The sequence below is a fragment of the Phalangium opilio genome, unplaced genomic scaffold, assembly GCF_054372755.1.
Source record: "Phalangium opilio isolate 3A_F unplaced genomic scaffold, DU_Popi_V2 ptg000046l_1, whole genome shotgun sequence".
NCBI lineage: Eukaryota > Metazoa > Arthropoda > Arachnida > Opiliones > Phalangiidae > Phalangium > Phalangium opilio.
This window is the reverse complement of record NW_028324169.1, coordinates 1,687,501-1,695,000: the sequence shown is the minus strand read 5'-3', so window position 1 is coordinate 1,695,000 and position 7,500 is coordinate 1,687,501. Positions and strand designations below refer to the sequence as shown.

Genomic DNA, 7,500 nt, shown 5'->3' with positions numbered 1-7,500 from the left:
TAATAAGCTAGATCTCTTCGAAAAGTTTATATTAACACGTATCTATGGTGTGGTGGTTATCACGTCCGCCTAACACGCGGAAGGTGTCAGGTTCAAGCCCTGGTAGATACATGTTTTGACCATCGTGATTAGACATAATAATAAGGTAGATCTCTTCGAAAACTCACAATACAAAAGTGTCTATGGTGTAGTGGTTATCACATCCGCCTAACACGCTGAAGGTCTCAGGTTCGAGCCCTGGTAGGGACATGTTTTGACCATCGTGATTAGACATAATCATAAGGTAGATCTCTTTGAAAACTCACAATAGCCAAGTATCTATGGTGTAGTGGTTATCACGTCCGCCTAACACGCGGAAGGTCCCAGGTTCGAGCCCTGGTAGATACATGTTTTGACCATCGTGATTAGACATAGAAATAAGCTAGATGTGTTCGAAAAGTTTATATTAACACGTATCTATGGTGTAGTGGTTATCACGTCCGCCTAACACGCGGAGGGTCCCAGGTTCGAGCACTGGTGGATACATGTTATGACCATCGTGATTAGACATAGTAATAAGCTAGATCTCTTTGAAAACTTTATATTAACACGTATCTATGGTGTGGTGGTTATCACGTCCGCCTAACACACGGAAGGTGTCAGGTTCGAGCCCTGGTAGATACATGTTTTGACCAACGTGATTAGACATAATAATAAGGTAGATCTCTTCGAAAACTCGCAATAACCAAGTATCTATGGTGTAGTGGCTATCACGTCCGCCTAACACGCGGAAGGTGTCAGGTTCGAGCCATTATAGGTACATGTTTTGACCATCGTGATTAAACATAATAATAAGGTAGATCTCTTCGAAAACTCACAATAACCAAGTATCTATTGTGTAGTGGTTATCACGTCCGCCTAACACGCGGAAGGTCCCAGGTTCGAGCCCTGGTAGATACATGTTTTGACCATCGTGATTAGACATAGTAATAAGCTAGATCTCTTCGAAAAGTTTATATTAACACGTATCTATGGTGTGGTGGTTATCACGTCCGCCTAACACGCGGAAGGTGTCAGGTTCAAGCCCTGGTAGATACATGTTTTGACCATCGTGATTAGACATAATAATAAGGTAGATCTCTTCGAAAACTCACAATACAAAAGTGTCTATGGTGTAGTGGTTATCACATCCGCCTAACACGCTGAAGGTCTCAGGTTCGAGCCCTGGTAGGGACATGTTTTGACCATCGTGATTAGACATAATCATAAGGTAGATCTCTTTGAAAACTCACAATAGCCAAGTATCTATGGTGTAGTGGTTATCACGTCCGCCTAACACGCGGAAGGTCCCAGGTTCGAGCCCTGGTAGATACATGTTTTGACCATCGTGATTAGACATAGAAATAAGCTAGATGTCTTCGAAAAGTTTATATTAACACGTATCTGTGGTGTAGTGGTTATCACATCCGCCTAACACGCGGAAGGTCTCAGGTTCGAGCCCTGGTAGATACATGTTTTGACCATCGTGATTAGACATAATAATAAGGTAGATCTCTTCGAAAACTCACAATAACCTAGTATCTATGGTGTAGTGGTTATCACGTCCGCCTAACACGCGGAAGGTGTCAGGTTCGAGCCCTGATAGATACATGTTTTGACCATCGTGATTAGACATAATTATAAGGTAGATATCTTCGAAAACTCACAATAACCAAGTATCTATGGTGTAGTGGTTATCACGTCCGCCTAACACGCGGAAGGTCCCAGGTTCGAGCCCTGGTAGATACATGTTATGACCATCGTGATTAGACATAGTAATAAGCTAGATCTCTTTGAAAACTTTATATTAACACGTATCTATGGTGTGGTGGTTATCACGTCCGCCTAACACACGGAAGGTGTCAGGTTCAAGCCCTGGTAGATACATGTTTTGACCATCGTGATTAGACATAGTAATAAGCTAGATCTCTTCGAAAAGTTTATATTAACACGTATCTATTGTGTAGTAGTTATCACGTCCGCCAAACACGCGGAAGGTCCCAGGTTCGAGCCCTGGTAGATACATGTTTTGACCATCGTGATTAGACATAATAATAAGGTAGATCTCTTCGAAAACTCAGAATAGCCAAGTATCTATGGTGTAGTGGTTATCACGTCCGCCTAACACGCGGAAGGTCCCAGGTTCGAGCCCTGGTAGATACATGTTTTGACCATCGTGATTAGACATAATAATAAGGTAGATCTCTTCGAAAACTCACAATAGCCAAGTATCTATGGTGTAGTGGTTATCACGTCCGCCTAACACGCGGAAGGTCCCAGGTTCGAGCCCTGGTAGATACATGTTTTGACCATCGTGATTAGACATAGAAATAAGCTAGATGTGTTCGAAAAGTTTATATTAACACGTTACTATGGTGTAGTGGTTATCACGTCCGCCTAACACGCGGAGGGTCCCAGGTTCGAGCCCTGGTGGATACATGTTATGACCATCGTGATTAGACATAGTAATAAGCTAGATCTCTTTGAAAACTTTATATTAACACGTATCTATGGTGTGGTGGTTATCACGTCCGCCTAACACACGGAAGGTGTCAGGTTCGAGCCCTGGTAGATACATGTTTTGACCAACGTGATTAGACATAATAATAAGGTAGATCTCTTCGAAAACTCGCAATAACCAAGTATCTATGGTGTAGTGGCTATCACGTCCGCCTAACACGCGGAAGGTGTCAGGTTCGAGCCATTATAGGTACATGTTTTGACCATCGTGATTAAACATAATAATAAGGTAGATCTCTTCGAAAACTCACAATAACCAAGTATCTATTGTGTAGTGGTTATCACGTCCGCCTAACACGCGGAAGGTCCCAGGTTCGAGCCCTGGTAGATACATGTTTTGACCATCGTGATTAGACATAGTAATAAGCTAGATCTCTTCGAAAAGTTTATATTAACACGTATCTATGGTGTAGTGGTTATCACGTCCGCCTAACACGCTGAAGGTCCCAGGTTCGAGCCCTGGTAGGGACATGTTTTGACCATCGTGATTAGACATAGTTATAAGCTAGATCTCTTCGAAAACTTTATATTAACACGTATCTATTGTGTAGTAGTTATCACGTCCGCCAAACACGCGGAAGGTCCCAGGTTCAAGCCCTGGTAAATACATGTTTAGACCATCGTGATTAGACATAACAATAAGGTAGATCTCTTCGAAAACTCACAATAGCCAAGTATCTATGGTGTAGTGGTTATCAGGTCCGCCTAACACGCGGAAGGTCCTAGGTTCGAGCCCTGGTAGATACATGTTTTGACCATCGTGATTAGACATAGAAATAAGCTAGATGTCTTCGAAAAGTTTATATTAACACGTATCTGTGGTGTAGTGGTTATCACATCCGCCTAAAACGCGGAAGGTCTCAGGTTCGAGCCCTGGTAGATACATGTTTTGACCATCGTGATTAGACATAATAATAAGGTAGATCTCTTCGAAAACTCACAATAACCAAGTATCTATGGTGTAGTGGTTATCACGTCCGCCTAACACGCGGAAGGTGTCAGGTTCGAGCCCTGATAGATAATTGTTTTGACCATCGTGATTAGACATAATTATAAGGTAGATATCTTCGAAAACTCACAATAACCAAGTATCTATGGTGTAGTGGTTATCACGTCCGCCTAACACGCGGAAGGTCCCAGGTTCGAGCCCTGGTAGATACATGTTATGACCATCGTGATTAGACATAGTAATAAGCTAGATCTCTTTGAAAACTTTATATTAACACGTATCTATGGTGTGGTGGTTATCACGTCCGCCTAACACACGGAAGGTGTCAGGTTCGAGCCCTGGTAGATACATGTTTTGACCAACGTGATTAGACATAATAATAAGGTAGATCTCTTCGAAAACTCACAATAACCAAGTATCTATGGTGTAGTGATTATCACGTCCGCCTAACACGCGGAAGGTGTCAGGTTCGAGCCATTATAGGTACATGTTTTGACCATCGTGATTAAACATAATAATAAGGTAGATCTCTTCGAAAACTCGCAATAACCAAGTATCTATTGTGTAGTGGTTATCACGTCCGCGTAACACGCGGAAGGTTCCAGGTTCGAGCCCTGGTAGATACATGTTTTGACCATCGTGATTAGACATAGTAATAAGCTAGATCTCTTCGAAAAATTTATATTAACACGTATCTATGGTGTAGTGGTTATCACGTCCGCCTAACGCGCTGAAGGTCCCAGGTTCGAGCCCTGGTAAATACATGTTTTGACCATCGTGATTAGACATAATAATAAGGTAGATCTCTTCGAAAACTCACAATAGCCAAGTATCTATGGTGTAGTGGTTATCACGTCCGCCAAACACGCGGAAGGTCCCAGGTTCGAGCCCTGGTAGATACATGTTTTGACCATCGTGATTAGACATAGAAATAAGCTAGATGTCTTCGAAAAGTTTATATTAACACGTATCTATGGTCTAGTGGTTATCACATCTGCCTAACACGCGGAAGGTCTCAGGTTCGAGCCCTGGTAGATACATGTCATGACCATCGTGATTAGACATAGTAATAAGCTAGATCTCTTTGAAAACTTTATATTAACACGTATCTATGGTGTGGTGGTTATCACGTCCGCCTAACACGCGGAAGGTGTCAGGTTCAAGCCCTGGTAGATACATGTTTTGACCATCGTGATTAGACATAATAATAAGGTAGATCTCTTCGAAAACTCACAATAACCAAGTATCTATGGTGTAGTGGTTATAGCATCCGCCTAACACGCTGAAGGTCCGAGGTTCGAGCCCTGGTAGGGACATGTTTTGACCATCGTGATTAGACATAGTTATAAGCTAGATCTCTTCGAAAACTTTATATTAACACGTATCTATGGTGTGGTGGTTATCACGTCCGCCTAACACGCTGAAGGTCTCAGGTTCGAGCCCTGGTAGGGACATGTTTTGACCATCGTGATTAGACATAATCATAAGGTAGATCTCTTTGAAAACTCACAATAGCCTAGTATCTATGGTGTAGTGGTTATCACGTCCGCCTAACACGCGGAAGGTCCCAGGTTCGAGCCCTGGTAGATACATGTTTTGACCATCGTGATTAGACATAGAAATAAGCTAGATGTCTTCGAAAAGTTTATATTAACACGTATCTGTGGTGTAGTGGTTATCACATCCGCCTAACACGCGGAAGGTCTCAGGTTCGAGCCCTGGTAGATACATGTTTTGACCATCGTGATTAGACATAATAATAAGGTAGATCTCTTCGAAAACTCACAATAACCAAGTATCTATGGTGTAGTGGTTATCACGTCCGCCTAACACGCGGAAGGTGTCAGGTTCGAGCCCTGATAGATACATGTTTTGACCATCGTGATTAGACATAATTATAAGGTAGATATCTTCGAAAACTCACAATAACCAAGTATCTATGGTGTAGTGGTTATCACGTCCGCCTAACACGCGGAAGGTCCCAGGTTCGAGCCCTGGTAGATACATGTTATGACCATCGTGATTAGACATAGTAATAAGCTAGATCTCTTTGAAAACTTTATATTAACACGTATCTATGGTGTGGTGGTTATCACGTCCGCCTAACACACGGAAGGTGTCAGGTTCGAGCCCTGGTAGATACATGTTTTGACCAACGTGACTAGACATAATAATAAGGTAGATCTCTTCGAAAACTCACAATAACCAAGTATCTATGGTGTAGTGGTTATCACGTCCGCCTAACACGCGGAAGGTGTCAGGTTCGAGCCATTATAGGTACATGTTTTGACCATCGTGATTAAACATAATAATAAGGTAGATCTCTTTGAAAACTCGCAATAACCAAGTATCTATTGTGTAGTGGTTATCACGTCCGCGTAACACGCGGAAGGTTCCAGGTTCGAGCCCTGGTAGATACATGTTTTGACCATCGTGATTAGACATAGTAATAAGCTAGATCTCTTCGAAAAGTTTATATTAACACGTATCTATGGTGTAGTGGTTATCACGTCCGCCTAAGACGCTGAAGGTCCCAGGTTCGAGCCCTGGTAGGGACATGTTTTGACCATCGTTTTTAGACATAGTTATAAGCTAGATCTCTTCGAAAACTTTATATTAACACGTATCTATTGTGTAGTAGTTATCACGTCCGCCAAACACGCGGAAGGTCCCAGGTTCAAGCCCTGGTAAATACATATTTAGACCATCGTGATTAGACATAACAATAAGGTAGATCTCTTCGAAAACTCACAATAGCCAAGTATCTATGGTGTAGTGGTTATCACGTCCGCCTAACACGCGGAAGGTCCCAGGTTCGAGCCCTGGTAGATACATGTTTTGACCATCGTGATTAGACATAGAAATAAGCTAGATGTCTTCGAAAAGTTTATATTAACACGTATCTGTGGTGTAGTGGTTATCACATCCGCCTAACACGCTGAAGGTCTCAGGTCCGAGCCCTGGTAGATACATGTTTTGACCATCGTGATTAGACATAATAATAAGGTAGTTCTCTTCGAAAACTCACAATAACCAAGTATCTATGGTGTAGTGGTTATCACGTCCGCCTAACACGCGGAAGGTGTCAGGTTCGAGCCCTGATAGATACATGTTTTGACCATCGTGATTAGACATAATTATAAGGTAGATATCTTCGAAAACTCACAATAACTAAGTATCTATGGTGTAGTGGTTATCACGTCCGCCTAACACGCGGAAGGTCCCAGGTTCGAGCCCTGGTAGATACATGTTATGACCATCGTGATTAGACATAGTAATAAGCTAGATCTCTTTGAAAACTTTATATTAACACGTATCTATGGTGTGGTGGTTATCACGTCCGCCTAACACGCGGAAGGTGTCAGGTTCAAGCCCTGGTAGATACATGTTTTGACCATCGTGATTAGACATAATAATAAGGTAGATCTCTTCGAAAACTCACAATAACCAAGTATCTATGGTGTAGTGGTTATCACATCCGCCTAACACGCTGAAGGTCCGAGGTTCGAGCCCTGGTAGGGACATGTTTTGACCATCGTGATTAGACATAATAATAAGGTAGATCTCTTCGAAAACTCACAATAACCAAGTATCTATGGTGTAGTGTTATCACGTCCGCCTAACACGCGGAAGGTTCTAGGTTCGAGCCCTGGTAGATACAAGTTTTGACCATCGTGATTAGACATAGTAATAAGCTAGATCTCTTCGAAAAGTTTATATTAACACGTATCTATGGTGTAGTGGTTATCACGTCCGCCTAACACGCGGAAGGTGTCAGGTTCGAGCCCTGGTAGATACATGTTTTGACCATCGTGATTAGACATAATAATAAGGTAGATCTCTTCGAAAACTCACAATAACCAAGTATCTATGGTGTACTGGTTATCACATCCGCCTAACACGCTGAAGGTCCCAGGTTCGAGCCCTGGTAGATACATGTTTTGACCATCGTGATTAGACATAGTAATAAGCTAGATCTCTTCGAAAAGTTTATATTAACACGTATCTATTGT

General features: G+C 42.2%; 20 non-coding genes across 20 annotated transcripts; all 20 read left to right on the top strand.

The window, feature by feature from the left end:
- The first annotated feature begins 314 nt into the window (after nucleotides 1–314).
- On the top strand, nucleotides 315–387 carry TRNAV-AAC (transfer RNA valine (anticodon AAC)). Its single transcript has one exon. It is a non-coding gene; the product is annotated as a tRNA-Val (tRNA).
- A 479-nt stretch (nucleotides 388–866) lies between these two features.
- Nucleotides 867–939, top strand: TRNAV-AAC (transfer RNA valine (anticodon AAC)). Its single transcript has one exon. It is a non-coding gene; the product is annotated as a tRNA-Val (tRNA).
- Nucleotides 940–1,280: 341 nt separating this feature from the next.
- On the top strand, nucleotides 1,281–1,353 carry TRNAV-AAC (transfer RNA valine (anticodon AAC)). The gene has a single exon. It is a non-coding gene; the product is annotated as a tRNA-Val (tRNA).
- Nucleotides 1,354–1,418: 65 nt separating this feature from the next.
- On the top strand, nucleotides 1,419–1,491 carry TRNAV-AAC (transfer RNA valine (anticodon AAC)). The gene has a single exon. It is a non-coding gene; the product is annotated as a tRNA-Val (tRNA).
- Nucleotides 1,492–1,556: 65 nt separating this feature from the next.
- Nucleotides 1,557–1,629, top strand: TRNAV-AAC (transfer RNA valine (anticodon AAC)). The gene has a single exon. It is a non-coding gene; the product is annotated as a tRNA-Val (tRNA).
- A 65-nt stretch (nucleotides 1,630–1,694) lies between these two features.
- Nucleotides 1,695–1,767, top strand: TRNAV-AAC (transfer RNA valine (anticodon AAC)). The gene has a single exon. It is a non-coding gene; the product is annotated as a tRNA-Val (tRNA).
- Nucleotides 1,768–2,108: 341 nt separating this feature from the next.
- On the top strand, nucleotides 2,109–2,181 carry TRNAV-AAC (transfer RNA valine (anticodon AAC)). Its single transcript has one exon. It is a non-coding gene; the product is annotated as a tRNA-Val (tRNA).
- Nucleotides 2,182–2,246: 65 nt separating this feature from the next.
- TRNAV-AAC (transfer RNA valine (anticodon AAC)) lies at nucleotides 2,247–2,319 on the top strand. The gene has a single exon. It is a non-coding gene; the product is annotated as a tRNA-Val (tRNA).
- Nucleotides 2,320–2,798: 479 nt separating this feature from the next.
- On the top strand, nucleotides 2,799–2,871 carry TRNAV-AAC (transfer RNA valine (anticodon AAC)). Its single transcript has one exon. It is a non-coding gene; the product is annotated as a tRNA-Val (tRNA).
- A 479-nt stretch (nucleotides 2,872–3,350) lies between these two features.
- TRNAF-AAA (transfer RNA phenylalanine (anticodon AAA)) lies at nucleotides 3,351–3,423 on the top strand. Its single transcript has one exon. It is a non-coding gene; the product is annotated as a tRNA-Phe (tRNA).
- A 203-nt stretch (nucleotides 3,424–3,626) lies between these two features.
- On the top strand, nucleotides 3,627–3,699 carry TRNAV-AAC (transfer RNA valine (anticodon AAC)). Its single transcript has one exon. It is a non-coding gene; the product is annotated as a tRNA-Val (tRNA).
- Nucleotides 3,700–4,316: 617 nt separating this feature from the next.
- Nucleotides 4,317–4,389, top strand: TRNAV-AAC (transfer RNA valine (anticodon AAC)). Its single transcript has one exon. It is a non-coding gene; the product is annotated as a tRNA-Val (tRNA).
- Nucleotides 4,390–5,006: 617 nt separating this feature from the next.
- On the top strand, nucleotides 5,007–5,079 carry TRNAV-AAC (transfer RNA valine (anticodon AAC)). Its single transcript has one exon. It is a non-coding gene; the product is annotated as a tRNA-Val (tRNA).
- A 65-nt stretch (nucleotides 5,080–5,144) lies between these two features.
- TRNAV-AAC (transfer RNA valine (anticodon AAC)) lies at nucleotides 5,145–5,217 on the top strand. The gene has a single exon. It is a non-coding gene; the product is annotated as a tRNA-Val (tRNA).
- Nucleotides 5,218–5,282: 65 nt separating this feature from the next.
- TRNAV-AAC (transfer RNA valine (anticodon AAC)) lies at nucleotides 5,283–5,355 on the top strand. Its single transcript has one exon. It is a non-coding gene; the product is annotated as a tRNA-Val (tRNA).
- A 65-nt stretch (nucleotides 5,356–5,420) lies between these two features.
- TRNAV-AAC (transfer RNA valine (anticodon AAC)) lies at nucleotides 5,421–5,493 on the top strand. Its single transcript has one exon. It is a non-coding gene; the product is annotated as a tRNA-Val (tRNA).
- A 479-nt stretch (nucleotides 5,494–5,972) lies between these two features.
- Nucleotides 5,973–6,045, top strand: TRNAL-AAG (transfer RNA leucine (anticodon AAG)). Its single transcript has one exon. It is a non-coding gene; the product is annotated as a tRNA-Leu (tRNA).
- A 203-nt stretch (nucleotides 6,046–6,248) lies between these two features.
- TRNAV-AAC (transfer RNA valine (anticodon AAC)) lies at nucleotides 6,249–6,321 on the top strand. Its single transcript has one exon. It is a non-coding gene; the product is annotated as a tRNA-Val (tRNA).
- A 203-nt stretch (nucleotides 6,322–6,524) lies between these two features.
- TRNAV-AAC (transfer RNA valine (anticodon AAC)) lies at nucleotides 6,525–6,597 on the top strand. The gene has a single exon. It is a non-coding gene; the product is annotated as a tRNA-Val (tRNA).
- A 65-nt stretch (nucleotides 6,598–6,662) lies between these two features.
- TRNAV-AAC (transfer RNA valine (anticodon AAC)) lies at nucleotides 6,663–6,735 on the top strand. Its single transcript has one exon. It is a non-coding gene; the product is annotated as a tRNA-Val (tRNA).
- Nucleotides 6,736–7,500: the final 765 nt, after the last annotated feature.